Here is a 22,932-nt window from a genome sequence, read left to right as displayed (position 1 = left end):
TATACTATTATACTCATCAGGAGACTTTCACCCAGAACCAGTCTTTGAAGTTAAAGTTGAGTGGAAACTTTTTAGAAATATCTTGAAGGCAGCAGTCTTAAGAACCACCCAGAAACAAACAAACAAACAAAAAAACTCTGCCTGAGAAAAGAAACACATTTTTTTTCTATATGAACTTGCTGATTCCAAAACTTCTTTTCAAAAAAAAAAAAAGGCATTCATCCACTAAGGATTAATATATAAAACAAGCAAATAGAGAACTGAAAGCTTTATTAGGAAACACTCACCAGTGTGGTTACACCCATAGTGGGTCTAATTTTCCTAAGTTTAGCTTTAAATTGTCAAGTGGTCAGTCCTGGGGAATATTTTCTAGAAAGAAATGACTTTTCATTGCTCAACTCAACGTTATCAAAACACCTTGGTCCAACCATTCAGCATATTAGGGTACAAGGTACAAGCTGTTTAATAAGGTCAACAGGGGCATTTCCTTCTTCAGTGCAGGTTTACAAGGCTGAATTGAAACCTCGCCTTCAATGTGGAAAAGAGTTTTCATTCTTTGGCTGATGCAGACAGGTAGCCTGCAGTCAAGCTGCTTTGTAAAAAGCAACAACAGAAATCCCAGCAAGTGAATGAACGTTTCTGCATTTCCACTGGCGACAGCAGCTCGGTTCTCTTCCTCCGGCCAAGAATTGTCTGAATCTTAAAATAAGCTTTAGAGAAGGTGCCATCTTTGGAAATCTTAACCTCTCTCCATTACACTAACTACTGCTCTGAAGGCAGAAGATATCAAGAATCACTACTGTACAGGAAAAATGCAAATGCCCCAGACATCCTCCCGAGTCACCAAGTAGTCAAGCTACGTGCAACTGGGCCAGAGAATGAGAAACCGAGGCAAAGGCCCGCTTCCATCCCTGGGACGGGGAGCCTCCCGCTTCGCTCTTACCTTCCTTCCTCTGAAAAATGGAATCGAAACAAGGGGGACTGAGTATAATAATAAATGGCAAAGTATTCGGAAAATATCAAGATGTGTAGGCAGGAAATAATCTAAAGGAAACAAGGTGTTTTTCCACTGATAGGAACCATCTTTCCCCGAGACAGTGAAAAATAGGCAGGGATGATCATAAAGCTCTCCTAAGATAGAAAAGGCTGGAACAGTCAAAAGACAGTGAAGTAAGAGGATCTGAAAAGCCAAATGGGGGGGCAGGGGGGGTGCGAAATCATGACAAAATAACCCAAAATAAATTCTCTGTGTGATTCAGCAGGAAGCACCACAAAGAACAGTATAAAGCGAGGCACAATGGGAGGTGCTTGTTAGACTGCAAAAGGGAAAGTGAATAAAAGATGAAGGTATTTCTTTTAATTTTGCTTTTGATGCAGGAGGCCAGGCTAGGGAAACTGGGAGCTTGGTGGGGGGCAAAGAGCCACCCCCATGCTTTTAAGGAATTCAGAACTTTCAGGGGACCTGTGGAAACAGACTCTCTGTTACACCATGACAATGCTGTCAGACACCCCCAATGAAGACAGCTCCGTGAATTAGCTCATGGGCTGCTTTTTTTTTTTTTTTTTTTTACGATGAGGTGAGAAAGTAATAAAATCATGCTCCGGGATTCCAATTTTCATTTCCATTATCAAAAAGAGCTTTGCTGTGGATGTTCCTTTCTGTCTTAATTAATAGGAGCAACACAGAATATTAAAAACAATCAAGTCTGGCTCTTGCAAAGCCTTCCACTTCTGCCCATGAGAGGAGGGACTGCATCTGGATGCGTCGTCACAGACTGCAATTCGTCCACCAACGTTACCTACGCGGAGGGGCCTTAGGGAGCAGAGTCTGAACAGAACTTCTGAGCTGTGAGTTAATATCAATAAGAAATGTCCTTTTCCTTCGGAAATGGTTGTGAGGAGAAGTCTCGGACTCTGGCTGGGAAATTTATAGTTTGGCCACAATAGCAATGTGAACCAGAAGTCTGAGGCATAGATTCAAGGTGCTGGAGCACTTTTAAAAGAATAAAAACTCAGGCAATTTTGAAGAGAGGCATCTTGTTTGTGATTTTGAATTTAAGGGAAGGAAAAAGCATTCTGAATGAGGACAGCAATGAATGCAAATCGACTTTAAATACATTGCTAATACTGTGTATCTGAAACTAGACACCAGCTTTCCTTCGAAAATGATTTTTTAAATTATTGTAGGTTATGATATTCCACCTATTAATATATTTTAAATCCTTAATCAGTGGATATCAATTCATCAAACAGATGTGTAAAGAAAAACTGGGATCAAGGGCTGAGGTCTTGAAATTAATGTCAAAGCTCAATTCAGCTGAGATGAATGAACATGTCTCAACTTTCAATGGGCAAAAATAATTTCTTATGAGTTTAACTTTCTTCATCTTGTATTTTATTACTAATTTGTAAAAAATGAGTTTTGAGGCCATGCAACAAATTGTCAGTTTTCTAAACCCCACACTATGAAAATGTGCAGATGGAAGGGGCCAGAAGTCAGAGAAGGCTCCCAGCAGGAGCACTTATGTAACATATGCCGCCTTCCTATGTGTTGAAGTAACCCACCCCACCACAGCTGCAGGGGCAGGACCTGCTGCTCACCGGAAAGCAGAAACCCTGCCCATTCATTCCCAGGTTGATCTCCTCCTTTCCCTGAAGAGCCATTTGTTTAGCATGCTAAGTAGGTACAGAGCATCTGGATTGGCCAGGGGAATCATTAGATCTGAATTCTGATTCCAGTCTTGCCACTAATTTGCTGAGTGGCTTTGGGTAGGTCATCCTTGAACCTCAGTTACCTCCTCTGAAAAAGTATAATTCTGGTCTAGAAATGACTTACAATCTCTTTGAGCTCTAACATCTTTTTCTTTTAATACTCACCCGAGGGAGGATATGTTTTTCTTGATTTTAGAAAGGATGGTTGAGAGAAAGAGAGAGAGAAAGATCAATGTGAGAGAGAAACAGCTATGGGGATTGAACCTGCAACCTAGGTATGTGTCCTGACTGGGAATCGAACCTGCAATCTTTTGGTGTACGGAATGACGCTCCAATCAACTGAGCCACCCAGCCAGGGTGAGCTCTAACATCTTCTGACTTTAAAAAAAATCCTTTTTGGACAGAAGGCAGTGACAGGTACAGTAGTGTTCCTATTCTCCTACAGGCTGTGGACACCACCCTGAGGGAAGTAATGTTCACCACTGGAGTCTTCTCCGCATTCTTGGGCCTCTCAAATCAGCCTTTTTTAACAGAGGTTCCACACAAGAATTAAACTTTAATGCCTTAAGTCATTCCCTCTCTGTGATGAATGATTTCCCTCCTATGCATCTAGATTAGTACAAACTAGTTATGTACCATCCTTTGGAGAACTGAGCAAACAGCCATTCAGATCAATTTTCAGGTTGTGTGATTCAGATGAGGAACCCCAACTGCGAAAGGCTGCAAGATATTACCTTTCCATAGACTCATTATAGAATATTAAAACTAAAAGGACCTTAGAGATCATTCTATTCCAATTATTCTCAAAGTGTGTTCCTTAGACCAGCAGCAGTAGTGTGTAGAAACTTGTTCGAATGCAAGTTCCAACCCCAGTCCACCGAATCAGAAACTCTGAGAATGGGGCTCAGCACTCTGGTTCAACAAGCCGTTCAGGCACATGCTCGTGTTTGAGAATCATTGCTCTGGTCCTCACACCTTGTTTTCAGATGAGAAGAATAGGAGTGCAAGAAGCCACTTGCATAAGATCATACCTCTAATGCAGGGGTGGGGAACGTTCAACCTGTGGGCCATATACAGCCCACAAAATCATTTGGTCTGGCCCGGCCAAGGCAACCACTGCCAAGGTGGGATTAGAAATTCAGTAAATCTAGGAACTTTTTTTAGAGCTCATTTTTAAGTTGATAATTTTGTATGGCCTGCGAATGTTATAAATAGCCAAATGGCCCTTGGCAGAAAAAAGGTTCCCCACCCTTGCTCTAGTGCCTTAATCAGACCTTGGGTGTATAAAATGAATTATGTCCTCTCCTCAAATTTGTATGTTGAAGCCCTGACCCCTAGTGGGACTATATTTGGAGAACGGGCAGGCCTTAAAGATGTAATTAAGGTTAAATGAGGCATAAAGATAGGGCCTCATCCAATGGGACTAGTGTCCTTAGAAGAAGAGGAAGAGACTCCAGGAATGTGTGCACACAAAGTGAAGGCCACGTGAGGACACAGAGAGAAGGTGACCATCTGCAAGCCAAGGAGAGGCCTCAAGAGAAAGCAGCCCTACGGACACCGTGAGCTCAGACTTTTAGCCTCCAGAACTGTGAGGAATAAATTTCTGTTGTTAAAGCCACCCCGGCTGTGGAATTTTATTATGGCAGCTCTAGCTAACTCATACACCAGGCTTCTGGTTCTCCAGAGAAGAGTATTTTCTCTTAATTAAGTGCTTTTAGAATTCTGGAACAAGCCTCCAAAGCCTAAAGAAACAAGTGCATCTCCGGGACAGCTGTTCTGTCGGCACGGCGACAGTGAGAGGAGGGCTTCCGGGCCGACCACAGGCCCGCGGGCCCGCGCTGCTCGCGCACTGCCCGGAGCCGGGCTCTCTGAACCTGCCACTTGCGCTGCGGTTTTGCTCAGTAATGTGCGAGCTGTGGTCCCTCAGAAAAGGGTTCAAAGGCGTCACTGAATCAGAAGCTAAGGAAGATTGAGCAACACAGGGTAAGCCCTGAGTGTCTTTCCAGAAGAAGCCTGTGGTAGGACTGGGACGGGTGTCTAGGAGGGCAGTGACCATTTTCCCTTTGACAGGCCAGCCCTGGAGAAAAGTGTGGCGTATACGCTTCATGCTCAATCTACCTTCTTCCTTTCCTCTTCTCTACTGGGCCACAAAACGTCCCTCCTCCGGCGTTCCACAGCTCAGGTGACAGCATTTTTACTCCTCTGACTATGCTGCCTGGAACCCCTGAGGTCACCTTTGACATTTTTATTTTAAATATATCTTTATTGATTTCAGACAGAGGAAAGGAGAGGGAGAGAGAGACAGAAACATCAATGATGAGAGAGTCACTGATGGGCTGCCTCCTGCACGCCCCCGACTGGGGACTGAGCCGCAACAGGGCACGTGCCCTGACCAGGAATCGAACCCCGATCGCCTGGATCCTAGGTCGATGCTCAGCCGCTGAGCCACGCCCGGCCGGGCACCTTTGACCTTTTTGATTCCCTCATCCCCCATAACCGCCAGGCAGCACCAATCCTGTCCATTCCCTGAGACACCTTCAAATCCTTCATCCCTCCTCTACCCTGGCTGCCGCTACTTTGGATGACCCTTTTGTCATCTGCTCCTGAACGCTACCTGAAGGCTTGTAACGGGTCTTGCTGTTTCATATCCTCTCCAAAATATGGTCAGAAGTCTTCCCTCCAAAGCACAAATCTCATACAGGGCGCCTCAGAATCCTACCTGCCCTGCCAGCCTGCCGTTCGGCCTCACCCCATCGCCTCCAGGAGCCGAGCAGCAGCTCACTGCCCCAGTCCTGACCTACGCTCCTTCACTCCTCCTGGTCTGTAAGCAGTAGCCCCAACTCCTTCTGGAAAATGCCTGTTTTTCTGTGGGGTGTGTGTGAAATGTCATATATAATATAACAACCACCCTTGAGCTCCCACCACCAATGCAAGAATAAGAAACAGAATTTTCCCAACCTTAGGAAGCGCTCTCCTCCCACCTCCCCTCCTCCATCTGCCGGAGGTAGCAGATACCCTTAATCTGCAGGGTTTTTAGTCTCTTACTTCCCTTTATAGTTTTCCTGCATGCATATGTACCCGTCAATAATATATTGTTTAGTTTTCTTGTTTATAAGAAAAACCAAATGTTTGTTGTTTTTGAAGACTTGCTTTTTCCACTATTATGTTCATAAGATTTACCCATATTGTTGCAGGTAACTTTAGATGATTCATTTCATTGTTTTCTATAAATATATAGAAATATATATTACACAACTTTCCATTCTATTGTTGATGAGTGTGGGGGCTGTTGATAGTTGTTAAACAGCATTAACGTGCTTGAACACATGATCACGTACATGTGCAGTTTAGAAGCTGTATCTAAGAGAACTGCTGGGCCACAGGGTGTGTGTATGTTCAACTGCACCACGTTACCAGGTAACCCCATGCTGTTTTCCAAAGTGGCTGCACCAATGGGCAGTCATGATGTACTAACTTTTTCACCTATTGATAAATTTAGTCTGATGATATTCTGTTTAGATTTTGTATCTGTGTTCAAAAGTGAACTTGGTAATTTTCCTTTCTTAAATAATCATTGACTGATTTTTGTTTAAAGATTGAACTGGCAAAAAAAAAAAAAAAAAGGTTGTACTGGCTTCTTACATTAATTTAGGAGTGTTTCTTCTCTTTACAGACTTTTATTTTGTTTAAAAAATATATCTTTATTGATTTCAAAGAGAGGAAAGGAGAGGGAGAGAGAGAGATAGAAACATCAATGATGAGAGTCATTGATCAACTGCCTCCTGCACCCCCCCAACTGGGGACTGAGCTACTGAGCCCGCAACCTGGGCATGTGCCCTGACTGGGAGTCGAACCCTGATCGCCTAAAGCCTAGGTCGATGCTCAACCGCTGAGCCACGCCCGGCAGGGCCCTTATGGTCTTTTAAAGGATTTTGTAAGATATCAGTTGCTTGGCCTTTTGCTGTTGTAGAAATTGCCTATAAAATTCCCTAAACTTTGTGTTTTCAGAAGAAACTTTTTAAATATGTTGATTCATTTTACTTAATAGTTTATAGGAGCATTCCAATTTTCTGTTTCTTTTTTAATCAGTTTTGATACTTTATACACTTTTAGAAATTTGATCGAACACTTAAGTTTTCAAAATTATTGGCATAAGCTGGCTCATAATATTCCCTTATCTTTTATTTTATTTTTTACCGAATTTATTGGGGTGACACTGGTTAACAAAATTATACAGGTTCCAGGAGCACAATTCTACAACACATCATCTGTGCACTGTACTGAGTGTTCCCACCCCAAGTCAAGTCTCCATCCATCACCACTTAATCCCCCCCTACCTTCTTTCATCCCTCCTCCCCCTCCCCTGGGCAATCACCTCACTGCTGTCCCACTATTCCCTTATCTTTTAAATCCCTGCTGCACCAGAGATTTAACAGTATTATTCTTAATACTGTTTCCCATGCCTTTTCTTATTTATATCAGTCTTTTCAGACTTTGAGAAGCACTTTAGTCTTTGCGTTGCAACCTTAAGTAACACATTATTTTTTCTCTTGCACGGAGCCCACCTATCCCAGATCACGCCTCACTGTCAAACCCAGATGAAGGATGACCTGCTGAGTGAATGTGCTGGCCAGCAACATGCTGTTCCCAGTGAGAGTCCACTGTGCTTTTTGCTACTCTTCTTACCGGTTCTCACAACCCTGGGCTTATATCTCCCAAATAAAAAGACAGTGGTCCCAGCTTATCCACGGAGGATACCTTCCAAGGCCCCAGGGGATGCCTGAAACGACAGCACCAAACCCTATATATACTATGTTTTTTCCTACACATATATACCTATGATAAAGTTTAATGTATAAATTAGGCACAGTTAGAGATTAACAATGCTCAATATAAAATAGAACAATTATAACAATGTATTATAATAAAAGTCATGTGAATGTGGCCTCTCTCTGATAATGGATTTGATAACCGAGAAGGCTGCTCGTGACTCTGGGACGGTAGCAGATACAGCGTGAATATGATGGACAAAGAGGGATGGGCCATGGTATCAGGAGATTTCCTCTTGCTACTCAGAATGGCATGCAACTTAAAACACATGAATTGTTTATTTCTGGAATTTTCCATTTAATATATTCCGACTGTGGTTGACTGCTGGTACCTAAAACTGAAACCTCAGATTAAGGGGGATTGCTGTATTAGAAACCTTAGTCTTTACCTAAGGTTCTGCTTTCCGGAGCACCCAAGCAGTCTTTTAAAATAAGCAGATTTTGGCTTTGTTTTATGGGTCTTTTATTTTTTTTTTTATTTCTGCTCTTATCTTTATCATTTTCTTCCTCTTACTTTCTCTGGGTTTATTCTGTTTTTTGTTTTTCTTTTTCTAAGTTCTTAAGTTAGACGGTTAGTTCATTTACTCCAACCATTATCTGTTTTTTAACAGCAGCCTTTAAGGCAGAGGTCTGCAACCAAGAGCGGTGGCCAAAACTGCCCCCTGACTATTTCTATAAATAAAGTTTTATTGGAACATGGCCATGCCCATTCATTTCATATTGTCCACGGCTGCTTTTGTGCTGCAATGGCAAAGTTGAGTAGCTGCAAGAGAATTGTGAGGGTAAATAGTGGTATTTATTATCTATTCCATTATAGACAAAGTTTGTTGACTTCTGCTTTTGTTACAGGCTAACTTAGAAATTTTAACTTGTATATTTATCTTAAAGTCTAAAATTAATATCTTTACATTCGTACAAGGTATGAATTCTTTATCATCAATCATTTCCTTCCTGATTTATATGCTCTTATTGTCCAGAATTTTGAATATATAATGCTTTTAACCCCAAAACTTACTTATGTTACTATTTCATATAAAGTTGTTTACCATTTTTATTTTAGTTTTGTTTTCCTTACCATTTGCTATTTCTTCTCAGACCCTCTTTCTGGGATCATTTTGCTTCCTCATAAAGTATATCCTTCAGTGAAGTACTGTTGGTAGCAAACTTGCTTAGATTTGTCTTGTATGTAAATGTTTTTGTTTAGTCTTCACTCTTAAAAGATTATTTCACTGGATATCTTATTTTCAGCACTTAATGAATAACTATATATTGTATGCATGTGTTTTTGTCACAGTAGAATTATTTAATTACATACTTATTAAAGGAATTAAGTAATTATTGTGTTGACTGTCTACACTAGATGTGTATTATTTTTGTCACAGCAGAATAACTAGAAGCATTGTCATCACTAAGTGAACGAAGGACACTAAGACTCTATTTTTAGTTAAATTATTAAGAGTCTATTTTATTTTCTAGCTAAGAGTCTATTTCTAATTTGCTACCAAAAATTACTTAATTAAACTGGACTATGCTTCAGTACATCTTCCTAAAATGTGGACTTAGCTAGTGACCTACGTTATAAGAACATCAGCAAATTAAACAGCTAAGCGAAGAGGTGGAATAAATTTAAGGACAGGTTATTTTGCCTTAACTATGTGCGTGTACCCTAAGGTGCTAGGCATCAGGAACACTTTTACGTTAATGCTTGAAAGACAATGAATCAAGTTTTAAAAGATTATTCTTCCAAAAGGTCCAAAGTATATTTGTCTTGAAAAAACTTGTTAACTCCGATGCATTAAAAAATACACAGTAGGATGAAGAGGCTGAAAACTTTAAACATCAACCTTTAAAACAGGTTCTTTCAACTGTGCTCATAAAACTGCAGGGAAGTCTCTGTCACTTGCGAGCTCAGCTCCCGAGAAAGCACTAGCCAGGAACGAGGCGAGGTCCTCTGCATTTACAGAGCACTGATGACCCTGCACGCATTAGGGCCACCAAACGTATCCCCCTCCACCCAAAATAAAGACAAAACCCAAACACATGTTAAGTGCAAAGATGCGCAAGCACATGGTCATGTGGACCAGCCTCTGACATGGCTCTGTGTTCCAGCAAGCCTCGGCCTAAGCCAGCGCCACCTCACCTGGACCCTGCTGTCACCTGCCAGCTGGTCTTCCAGCTTCCACTCCTTGCCTTCCACATGGGAATCAGAGTTCTTAACCACGTCACTCCCGCCTTGAAACCTCCCAGAGGGCTTCTCTTCAGAACAACACCCCAACTCCCTACTAGTAAAAGCGAGTAGAACACAGGGGTCAAGGCTGGAGCCCCCCTGGAGCCACAGCACGTGGCACTGGCACGTTCAGGCTGTGTGAAGTTGGACAAGTTGCTTAAACACTTTGAGCCTTAGTTTCTTATGAGTAAAATAGAAATAATAACAATGCCTACCTAATGTATAAGGTTGAAATGAGAGTGAAATGAGTTAATACGTAAAGTGTTTAGAATAGTATCCCCCCACTTGATATATTAACTTGGCTTACAAGACCCTGTTATACCTGACCCCTATTTACCTCTAATTTCATCTTCCTCTCCTGCCGTAGGACCTCTGACCTGTTCTCTCTCTTTTTCTCTTATGTTCTCTGTGGCTTCTCCCTTGTACCATTCAGAACTTGACTAAAAGATAATCTTATCATTTCGCCTTAAATAACCACCAGATCTCCACAAACTATCATTCCCTAGCCTCTAATTCTGTATTATTTTTCTTCTTAGCCTTTCACAGTATATGAAGTTATATTTACTCCTTGTTTATGTGCTCGCTGTCTGTCACTCTCACTGTAGTATAAGCTTCAAGGAGGCAGGAACTCCACATAGCATGGTTCCTATCATAGCCCTCCTGCCTGCTGCAGTGCCTGAGAAATAGTAGGAACTCAAAAATATTTGTTAAATACTAGGATAAGTAAAATGCTTACTAGAGCATATAGTTCTTCATAAATGAAATGTCAGTTTCTATTATTGTAAGATAGTATTAGACCTGGAACTGAGCTTAAAAATGATCTGGCCCCATTCATTTTAGAGACAAATAAGCATAGCCAAACTAGTGGCAGAGCTAGGACTGTGACCAAAATGCTAAATGGGTGGGTATATTTTTTAAGAGAGAATCCTGAGAAAACAAACATTTCACTGGTTTTTATTCAAAGTTTAATTCTTTGCAACTATATCCATAAGACTGATGAAAGGGATTGAGAACCTGGGACTAGGGTGGCTGTGAGTAGCTATTCCTACCGCAGCTGCAATCGGTGCCATGCTGCTGTTAGCGTGCTTAGAATTCCAGTTACTAATCCACTTACATGAAACAGTAAAACTATCTAGGTATAGTCTTTATCAATTTTTAATACCCTAGCACAAATTAATTCACAGAAACTGTAACAAGATACCAAACAGAACCACGATGTGAAGGAACACACAGGGTTTTGGAAGGACGAGTAGGAAAAGTTAGCACAGAAGAGCCAGACTCTGAGCAGCACCCTCCAGTACCTGGGTAGGAAGGTACAGCAAAGCCGGGGAACAAGACATGGCATTCTGGCCCCTGTTCCTGTGAGACTGTTTCATAAAGGGAGATACAAGGACGGAGAAAACAAAAACAAAGAAACTCCTCTTTTCACTTTATTTAGTGTCAGTTTACTTATGGGAACAAAAAGAAGGCACGATGAAGGAGTATAGGTTGGTTCGGCTGGTGCATGAGACACAGTAGCCCATAAAGGGTGTACCCCAATAATTTGGGGATAAAGATGTTACCCTGAAATGAAGTCAACAAAAGAATCACCTTGTGATGTTACTCATGAGATTAATTGGTCAGGATGGTGGCTCCAAAGAATGTAGCACAAATAAAAACTGACCACCTTGACTTAGGCCCAAAATACCTCAAGCCTGTATAAGAACATGGCCCTGGAGGCTATTACGCTAAGCAAAATGAGCCCGTCAGAGAAAGACAAGTACCCCGTGATCTCACTTATATGTGGAATCTAATGAACAAAGTAAACCGATGAACAAAATAGGAGCATAGATATGGAACAGACTGACGAATCTCAGAGGGAAGCCGGAAGCCGGGGGCGGGGGGATTAACCAAAGAACTTACACGCGTATTTGTGTAGCCCATGGACATAGACGACAGTGCGGTGAAGGCCTGGGGGGGAGGGGCAGGGAGTGGGGAGTGGTTTAATGGGGGGAAAAGGGGAACATCTGTAATATTTTTAACAATACAGATGAATGAATGAATGAATGAATGAATGAATGAATGAATAGAAGATAGCCCTGAAGGACCCTCAGGGCCTTTGTCTTTAGATCCAAGATCACTTCCTCTTGACCATATGCGCCGCCATCTGATTTAGCAACTGTTGCCTTCCCAACTCCCAACTTTTGGCTCCACTTCGTGGATTCTGCTAAATAGCTCCTTTCTTGGCTTTACATAACCTCAAACATCTCCCTGTGCAACGAACTCTGGAGTCTCCTGCAACTGGGTACTGTATTGCAGACTGCTTACACTGGGAAGAAACCAGTCCTATGATCAGGCATTGAATGAAAAACAGACTACCATTTGTCAAGTTGTAAGAAATAGACGGTATAAGAGCAAAAGGTTTTTTGGTTTTTTGGTTTGTTTTTAATCTGCACCTGAGGATATTTTTTCCATTGCTTTTCCGAGAGAGTGGACGGGCGGGGAGTTGGGGCCTGCAGGCAGAGAGAGAAACATCAGTGTGAGAGAAACACAGCGATTGGTTGCCTCCCGCTCACCCCTGGACCGGGGAGAGCCTGCAACCAAGGTACATGCCCTTGGCCAGGACTGAACCCAGAACCCTTTGATCCATGGGCCGACACGCTAACCACTGAGCCAAACTGGCTAGGGTGCAAAAGCTTTTGATGTTGAAAAAAAATGTTGAGAATTTTGAGAACTGGAGATTAAGCATTTGCTAGTGTAACTCCAGCTTCTAGTATATAATATGTGCTCCACTTTTTCTAGCCAAAATACACCCAAGTAGAACACCTCTCCACACACTAAAATGAATGAGCATGATACAAATATCCATTCAGAAGCATGTTTCCTTTTGTCATCATCAATTCTTCACTCATCAAACAGCTTAATGAACTTTAAAACCCTGTAGCCCAGCCGGGCGTGGTTTAGCGGTTGAGCATCGACCTAGGATCCAAGCGATCGGGGTTCGATTCCCGGTCAGGGCATACACCCGGGTTGTGGTCTCGATCAATGACTCTCTCATCATTGATGTTTCTCTCTCTCTCCCTCTCCTTTCCTCTCTCTGAAATCAATAAAGATATATTTAAAAAATAATAATAAATAAATGAAACCCTGTAAACCTGAAGCCTGACTTTCTAGTTTTTATATAAATCTTTTGAAACTTTTATTACTCATGCCCCTCAGGAAGTGACTTCCGTGGGCACATGAAATTTTTAGTTTCTTAGGACAGTTAAATATTTGATGCTGATCCACTATGGAAACCCAGCTAAGAACTACATACCAACTTTATCTCTATATGAAGTAAGGAAAAAATTCACCAGCCCATGTGCTTGACACATTGTCCAAAAACCTTCTCTAAGTCAAGGGGGAGGAAATAGACTTGGGAAAGAGGAGGAGGCAGGAGGCAGGAGGCAGGAGGCAGGAGGCAGGAGGCAGGAGGCAGGAGGCAGGAGGCAGGAGGCAGGAGGCAGGAGGCAGGAGGCAATCCCCAGGCTTGCAGACCAGACGTGGTGGACAACTACAGAAGGTCAATAGCAGGGAACAGCTGCTGTTGCTCTGACCTTACATCTCCTTTAATTGGAGCCCCGGTGGCCCACACTATTATTCCAGGGCTAAACTTTACCACACTTACGTTTATTTTCAGGGAAAGACTGGAAAACAGAGAGCTAGAAATGAGGAAAGAGAGAAGCAGCTGATAACAAGGAAAAAGAGAGAAAATAACGCCATGTAAAAACAAGCGAGCGAGGGCTAAAGGAAGAGAGAATACACATGCATGCGCAGGAAGGGGACAGAGAGTCGTCTTACAGGCTACACACATCTGGATGAATATGTGCCTGGGTTTATGAAAACGCTGCAAATGATTCAAAAGCAATATTAGATCCAAAGTCTAAGTAAGACAATAATTGCACCCAGTGTAACTTCTAGAAAGGAAGGCTACACACCAATCTTAACTAAAACATGGGAAATATATGGGTTCATCACTGCACAGATGTAATGGCCCCAAGACTCTAACGAGCTCTCGATGAAAGCAAGGAGGGTGCGATCTGAGGCACTCACTTCAACAATCCCACGCAGGCTAGGAACAGAGAAGGGCTCACCTGAAGACCTAGCACAGGGCCCAAGACCTAAAGAAAGGGACCCGAGAAGAGATAGCTGAAGATTAGGTGAAGGAAGGAAGCTATGATGCATGGCCTCTTAATCAAGCACCCCGAAAGTAAGGCTGTTGGAGGGCAGAGCTGTGATAGCAGCCCGCACCGGGGAATCAGGTGGCCCTAACTGTAGAGTTTCGTTGGAACATGAGGAATCAGATTTCAAATAAACTTACGTTTTCTCCATCTTGTTTTATTAAGCTGTTCTATAAGTGTTTATTCAGCACATGCCACGGGCTGTGTTGCGTTGGCCACGGGGGATACATGAGAAACGACAACAAAAATCCAAAGTCTCTGACTTAATCTCATACACACACACACTTCTTTTAAACTTCATGGAAAAAGGGTCATTTTCATTAGAAGTTCACACTGTCTAACTCAGAATGGAACCAGCAATTTCTGAATATGGAGTCTTTTTCTACGCTACTGGGAAAACACACATTTGGGTGTTCCAAAGTAATACTTGCTAAACACCTGGTCTAAGCCGTGAGACCTGGCAGAAGCACTGAATAAAAATAATCGTTCAGGAAATCGCTGAGCCACTGTGTGCACTGACAGAAACTGTAAGAAACCAAACTGGCTAAACAAAGAAGACCTTGCCCCCAGGAGGCTGTTCAGTCTTGTGAAGAAAAGGAGATTTCTCCACCCTGAAATAAAGTTTACACAACATAGGCAAGTACCAGATTATTTCGTCCAGACAACAATAATTAACGATTACTTTCTAGTCATATTCCTCAATAAACTTTTAGAAAAATGTTAAGCAAACAAGCCGAATGCATTCTGAATTTTGATCTACGTTTCCTCATTATTAGATGTGACCAAATCATAGGTCACTAAAGGGCAAGAGCCAGAGTATATGAATATGAAAGTGTTGCGTGACACCACCCCTAGTGGCTTTAGAAGGCCAGTGTGCTCCACGGACTAGGGATGGTCTCTGACAGTACAGGAGCCAACGTTTAACAGTCTGAGGTATGAGGGACACTGCTGGTACTTAACAGCCAGAGTCCTCGAGAAGGCCTCTAAGAGGGCCACAGCCCTTCAGTACTAATCAGTTTCTATTTTCTAGATGTGTTTGAAATACCTACTTCTTTTTCTGTCATCTTAAACCCCTTGGCCTGAGCAAGGTGAACCATCTTCTGTAGCTATAGAGTAGTTCTCACTCCATGAAGAAGTAGTTTAGGTGCAACATGAGACTCTTCTTTCATTTCCATTCCAGGGGCAAGGCCAGTTCCCTGTCAGTGGAGGTTCTCTCTTACTAATGATCCCAGACCTCTCAAGTCCAGTCTTTTCAGGTGCACTTGCTCAAGTGATCTATATTTGTCCTTAAAGGGCCAACCAGATTCTCAGAGTATCAGATATCCAACTGTGAGTTGAAGAGACACACTTTTAAAAAAAATCACCCTTACATAATCTTTATCTATATATTCTATTTTACCAAAACCATGCATACTGAATTAACATAAGCATATCTTTTGAAATCTTTTGAATTACTTGTATTTATGTTGCTGAGTTCTCCATTTCCTAATGGCCAGATCATCTTGGTTTGCTCCCCAGACAGTTTTCTTACCTCATCTCACAATAGTCTTCCCCTATACTCTAGCCTTTATAGGTCCCTGAACATATCATATACTTTCACACCTCTGGTTTTAGTATATAATGATTCTCTGCCTGAAATATATTTTTAAGCCCATTTTCCATTGATCAACACCTTACAAAATTCACTAAGTTCAAATATTTCCTCCCTTCAAATTTTCCCTAACTCTCTAATCAAAATTAACTATTCCTTCTAGAGTGTATAACTTTTACCTTTATCACTTTCTTTGTCCAACTTTATTGTTAGTTCTTTAGATGTCTAAAACTCCTACTATACTTTAAGGTCCATGAAAATAGGACTATGTGTTTTGCTCACCTTTAAATCTCCAGTTCCTAGCACGTGCCTTTCACATAGTAAATACTCAACAAATGCTGGCTGGCTGGCCAGCTGGCTGAATAACACATAGCATCTCAGCTTCCCTACACAAAAATTAACAGAGGATTGCCAAGGTCTTTACCTAGCTCCATAATGGAATAATAAATCATAAGTGAAATAATAATCATAAATGTCTTATGATCCTTTTATAAAGGTATTAGTTCTTATTTAGGTCATTGGACATTGAAAAAGACACAAGTGACTCATATAAGAAAGAGAGAGAAACTTCATCATAGTCCTTCCTACTCAGGACACAACAGGAGGAAATCTCAGAGGAAGGTTCAGAAGGACCTGTAGTTCCTAAAAGCGGACTAGGACTAGGAAAAAACAGAGAAAATATAAAAATAGAAACATGAAAGTAGTAAATAAAGTACATTTCAAAGCCAAACAAAAATCAATCCTGAATTGTTCAATAACAAACTATTAATACAATGGCTTCCCTCCATCTGTGCTACGAGTGAAGCTACGTTTCCCTCCAAGGCTGCATGTGCACATCCAGGGAGGGTGCTGGTATCTGCTGCCTACAGTTCTCAAGAATCCCGTGGAAGTAAAGGGGCCATCTAAAGTGGTTTCTAGTTTGCATGGTACAAATCAGAGATGTGAAAAGCACACAGAAATCTTTTCCAAAGTAAAAAATAATAATAACCATTTCTCAAATAAGCATCAGTTTGCAAATACCTAGAAACACAAAAACTATAAAAATATCAATAGTCACCCAACTAATACAAATGTATACAGCAGACATATGCTTCACATATATAACTGTCCCATATCCATTTTATATTTCCATAAGGACTTAAAATAGTCCTTAAATGGGGTTAGTCCTAAGAGTCGGCACACATATATGTGATGGCAGAGCCACCCTCCTTTCTCAATTTTCACAGGCTGACTTCATATAAGTCACTGAGGCCAGAAACTGAGACAGTAGTCCCCATATCCCAAGTCTGGATGATACCATGGTATGGCTGGGTTTTTAATCTTCGTGGTAACACATCCGTCTCACCAACCATAATGGCACAGAGAGAGAAACTTAGGCAGAGATAACTCAGTGAGATAGGGATGTGGGCTGGAAGGTCCACATGTGAGGATTTATTCATTCATTCAAGTATTCATGGAGACCTACTATGTGCCAAGCACCATCCTTAGTACTGAGAATATAGCAAAGGAAAAAAACACACACAAAATTCTGGCCCTTGACGGTAGGAGAGATACAAACAGGATAAGTAAATGAAGCATGTGAGATGTTGATAAGTGGCCAAGGAGGCACTGTAGGGAGAAACAATGAACATGAGAGTCACTCCTCTATGAACAGAAGACTCTACTCAGAGTTTCACCTAAGATAATGGCATCTACAAAGTAAGACCGAGGCACAAATTCTGAAATCAGGGATGCTTGGCCTCTTTGCTCCCTGTCCTTACCTTTTAGGGACATTTTTTATGTAGCCTCTCTTGCTCCTCCTGCTCCAGGAGATCCAGGGAAAGCTACTGCAGAATGGAAGCTGCCAGTGCCCAAGTGGCCATTCCTTTTCTTTCAACCCCAAATGCCACATTACCAGATCAAGGATTTATTCCTAGATAATCTAACAACCCAAGAGGAGGTAGAGCAACATCTAAACCCACTCCCTCACCCTCAGACAATACATTTGCCTTGGAGGATAATGCTGTAACCCAAGGGAGGATCTTCCATGTCAGAAATTCCATGCACCTCGGCATAGGATGAGAGAAAAGTCTGGGGCAAACCGGTCACATCCTCCCCCGAGGACATATTGGAACTAACACGGGGCCAGAGAGAGGTTAGCCCTAAATCTCTTTTACTCTAAAACCCCAATAAGCCTAAGTTTTCATTTTCATTTGGTTTCGGGAGATTAGATTAGTTCTGGGAGCCTCTTCTAGCCTTATGCAGCATTTGCCTTCTTCTGTGTGTTCTGGAAGCCTCACCAGGACATGAACACGAGTGACATGCACTTAGCACAGCCAGAGACCAGAGCAAAGCCCCAGGATCAGTCAACATGCTTGTCATCACCTGCAAACAGCTGGGAGTCAGGCACAGGTTCCTGTTGCTCGTTAAAAGCGTGATTTGGGGCTGCAACCTTCATGGGTTCAGAAAATCAAGCATAAATATGCACACCCACAGTGGCTAAGATTTCCAGGGAGCAGGTGGGAGAGCTATTTAGATTTTTTTCCAATTAGTTGAGTTAAAGGTTATAGTAAATAAATACTTTAAGTACATCTTCTCCTCTCCTCCCCCGCAATGGTTCCCATATCACTGAAGAGCAGCTGCTTCAGGATCCCAGGTGCCTGGGAGAAGCTCGGGCTGAGCATGAGTGCTGGGGCCTGGCAAAGGGAATCCCCAGCTCCTGGGGAGTAGGCTCTACCATCAACATCCTATACTGTAGCACAGAAGAGAAATATGGATAGTATGAGTCAGTGTTCATTACAGTTCTACAAACATTACCACTTTTAATTACCTCAAAAGTCACATGAAACGTTATTAATAGCCCCGTTTTAGAGATAAGGAAACTGTCAGCGTCTCATAGCTTGTAAATAGCTTGCAAATGATGAATCCAGAATTCGCACCCAGGACAGTCTTACCTGCAGCTCTTAACTACTCTCTTAATAGAGACCACATGTGATAATGGTATTGACAATGACGACAATGATAATGGTGATCTGAAAATAATATGTGGTACCAGAGAAACCATCAAGTTTAAGGTTGACAATAGGAAAGAACTAGGACATTCAACAGAAAAATAATTGGTCTGGCGAGGCAAAATTTCTACTAAATATAGTTATTTATGTGAATTGTGTACAATTATGCCTGATTATGAGTCAATAAAGTATTTATGTACAAAAATAAATCTGTCAGAGTAACTTTCACCTAAATTGTATTTGATTAGAATAGTGAGCTCTCGATGAATACGTAATCAGACCTCACTGTTGCTCAGGTTCTGATATGCATGTGTGACATCGCTACAGCATTTTATACTTTACAAAGTAGGCTTTCAGAGGACATCCTTAGGGCCAGACATTACCAGGTGTTGGGCGGAAGGAAGTAGTTAATAGTAATAAAATAGGACCTTGCTCTGGAGAATCTGGGGGTCTGATTGTTTCATCCTGACCTTTCCCTGTGAATTAGTTATGATTTTCACTATTCTATAGATTGGGAAACTCAGGCTGGAATAGATAAAATAGCTCAACCATATAGTTTAGTTCTCTATGCACAACTAAAATGGTGAAATGTTGCTAATTAATGAAATACCCAAATTTAGAACCAAAAGAAATCTCTCTCTCTTTTTTTTAAGAAATCAAAAGCCCACCCATTCTCTATCACTTAGGGAAATCTCGCTTTAACTTTTTGAAGTGAGATTTCCCATCTACTTAGCCTAATTCAGCTTTCAGTGATTGAGACCAGCATTATGAGTGAGAATGAAGAGCCAATTAGACTGATTCAACTTAATCAAAAACAAGGCACCATTAGCCAGCCCATGTGCCTAGACTCCCTATATACATGTCACTCTTCAAGGAGCAGAATATTTTAACTAAGTAAACATTTACTTCATCGAGGGAAGGGAAAATTTTTAACAGTGATTAAATAACCAACATTATCCAACTTAATTCCACGGAAATTAGAGAGGGAAAAAATGACAATGATGTTTGATAGAGAGGAGGGGGTGAGAATCAGAGGCTTGGCCCCTGTCTGCAGCAGGACCCTTGCAGGACAGGGCACTAAATATGTAACAAGAATCGAGCTTTCTTTTAGGTTTATACTTCATACCTGCAGACATGAGAATGGATCAGAGAAGGTGCTGAGCCAGATCTTTACAGTGGGATAACTTTGTGTTGCTGAAAACATAGCGAATTCCCAGGAAAGCAAATTTCCACATTTAAAACACAGGTTGAAAAAAAGTCTCCCAAACCAAGGCCGATGAGTTGCTTGAGTTTAGAATTCTCCAAATCATGTCGCCCACCCAGCAATGCGGGTAATCAAAAATTGCTGAAAGAAGTCAATCAGCATTTGCATCAAGAGGCTTTGCAAAGTAGGCCCTCTGAGGACTGACCTGTTAGTCTGTGCTCTGGAGGCCATGACCATTCCAGACTCCTTCCCATTCACAAGCCTGGTCTCCTAATAGTTCAGCAGAATGTCAGGGACCAAGACCATGGAATAACCACAGGGTATTTGTCCCTTTGTACTTTTCAACTATAAAATGACATTAGTGCAATGACATTTGGAGTAGCTAGTGTGACTAATGTCAATGTTTAAACTGTTTGTTGAGAGAATATTAATAGCGAATACATATTTATTTTATTATTATTTTTTTAATATATCTTTATTGATCTCAGAGAGAGGAAGGAAGAGGGAGAGAGAGAGAAACATCAATGATGAGAGTCATTGATCAGCTGCCTCTTGCAAGCCCCTGACTGGGGATCAAGCCCGCAACCCGGGCATGTGCCCTGACCAGGAATCAAACTGTGATCTCCTGGGTCATAGGGTCAATGCTCAACCGCCAAGCCACACCCAACCGGGCATGAATACATATTTATTGAGGACTTACTATATGTTTGGCACTCTTCCAAGCACTTTATATGGGTTAACTCATTTAATCCTTACAACAACCCTTTGAGACAGGCAATATTATTACTCTCATTTAATAGGAAAAAGGCACGGAAGTTAAGGAATGTCTCCAAGGTCACACATTTTAGTAAGAAAATGTTTGTACCACAGAAGTATGAAAAATTTAAACTAATTGTTATAAATGCCTCTGAAGTGACTGATGTCCTTGTTACCTCAAAAGGAGACTCAGTTCCCTCTTAACCCTCAGCCGCTGGAGGCATTGAACGTTAAGATGTCTTATTCACCTATATAATACTCTGGATAACTTGTCCAGGGCCAGGCATAGCAAAGTTGGTCAATAAATGTTGAATAGGTACCCTGCTTACTTTAAATTTCATATCTATATCCATATGACAATTTTAAAGGGTATTTAAAAACTAGCACAACCTAAATACATTTTGATGATCAGGTTTATCATTTATTAAACCCATTCATTTGTCTGCCTGCCCATCTCTCTCTTATACACTGTGATTAATGATACATTGTCATTTACATTGACATTTTCATCCAAGGACCTTGATGGGCATTGTAGGCCTGATCCTACTCATAAAAATATTCATGCATTCTAGGGAGTGCATTCGCTCCGAATCTGAGGCTTCATCCAAGGCTGCAAACTGGCAGGCAGCTCAGAATCCTGCTGCAGATGTGTTTTGCTTAGCTGGCAGTGTTTAAGAATCTTGTTATTTGAATGTGTAGACCAGGCCCACCTTTCTTTGCAAAAAAAGGGCCCTATTCACACATTTAGTTACCTGCCTGGACCCAAAAGTGTTTGTTTGTGAGCTTTCTGACCTATAGGTACCTAGGGATTTGAAGTCCACTGAATTTAACACCCATGTCCCTGGATTTTTTAATCTAAGGCTCATGCTTCAGATTGATAGGCACCTTTTCAGGCAATTGGGCGACTAAAAAACCTTTATTCCAAGCTACTCTCTCCATATATACACACCTACTTCTCCTGGAAGAAACTCAGAGTCCCTTCACTCCCATTTTCGAGGCATCTCTGAGATATAATCATCATTACATGATTTATAAATGGATGAACTAAAACCCAGGGAAGGACAGACAATCCGGCAGATACCTGGCAGTAGAAATAGAGCAAATGCTTTAGCTCTGAGTTTTACCCACTTGACTGGATGTTCCCTGTTATGTTTTTCATCCTAAAATGCTTCTTGCAAAGAAGTGAGATTTGTTCAAGACATCACTATGACTTATCCTTGAACCTTTTTCTAGCCAGCCTGAACAGAAGAGAGGATGACTTGGAGGTGAACCACTGCTAAAGTTCAGAACAAAAGCCACATGTCCTCCCGAGGAACAAGTGAATGATAGAGATGGAGGGGTTTATGAGGGGCTCACACTCCTCCAGGAGTAGTTGACTTGACCTCTTGGATTCAGCTTTTGTTCAATGGGGAGCTGTGGTCAACTGGATCTCTCTTACTGCCCTAGAATTATGTATAGTCTGGACCTGCTCCAGGGCTTAGGTGTAGCAGTTCCAATCAATACTTCTTACACTGTGGACACTCACGTGCTGTTGATGGAGAACTTTCCATTTCTTCCTGTAGCCCCACTGACTAGCTCTCTCCACTCGGGACCATTAAAGAACTCAACTGCAAAATCATTGGAGAGTAAATGTCAGGCCCTGTCACTGGTCTGCTGAGAAACCTGTGCCATCCAGTAAGATCCTTTCCTATTTGCTGTGTTGGGAGATATGCAGCTCTTCTTGGCATTCTCTCTTTTTTGCTGTAGGAACTGTGCTAAGTTGGTTTCGGGGACTCTCGATCATTTGCTTGAGATGCAATGAGCAACACGTCAACACATATGATAACTGATAGTGGAGTTTTACTGCTGAAACACTTTTCTACTTCAGGAAGGCTGCACCTTAGTTCTCGCTTTGATGCAGAGTCACTTCATCTTATAAAATCTGAGACTTTCTTTTTCTGATTGTTGTCCACAATTCTGAATTATCTAAAGTGAGGTATTTATGAGCACCAGTCCTGGCTACAAACTGTGCCCTTCCCAGTGCCTACCATGAGGCTGGCTACCTTCTCCTGCGTAGCTCGAGGACTCCTCCCCTCTGATCAAAGGTCATAAGCAGATAAAGATGGAGTCTCTATGGCACCCCCCCCGCCCCAGAGCCCAGACTGCTCTGCCCTAATGCGTCTTCTGCTCACCCAGGGTTCTCCGAGAACCAGTGCAGAGCTCACTTAGGCTTGCCCCTCTCGGTAGTACTCCCCAGTGCTCTTATCTTTCACCAGTTCAATTCCTTTTCCCTCAGGAACTGGCTCTGCTCAGTTGTTAATGATGCTCATCATTAATGGTACCTGCTGAGGTAGCAATTTTGCATTTCAGTATTTAATAGAAGGAATTTCTCGAGTCATGAGTCAGTGCTTTATCCCAAAGGAAGACCAAGGAGAAAGACAGCCT

At 41.8% G+C, this 22,932-nt stretch overlaps 1 protein-coding gene across 1 annotated transcript in view; it reads right to left on the bottom strand.

Moving 5' to 3' along the window:
- Window positions 1-22,932, bottom strand: part of RYR3 (ryanodine receptor 3) — a 472,085-nt gene that overhangs the window by 442,456 nt on the left and 6,697 nt on the right. The window lies entirely within an intron of this gene.

This window comes from Miniopterus natalensis, chromosome 1 (genome assembly GCF_054644295.1).
Source record: "Miniopterus natalensis isolate mMinNat1 chromosome 1, mMinNat1.hap1, whole genome shotgun sequence".
In the NCBI taxonomy this organism is placed as follows: Eukaryota; Metazoa; Chordata; class Mammalia; order Chiroptera; family Miniopteridae; genus Miniopterus; species Miniopterus natalensis.
The sequence above is the reverse complement of the archived record's forward strand: the minus strand, read 5'-3'. Positions and strand labels throughout refer to the sequence as shown.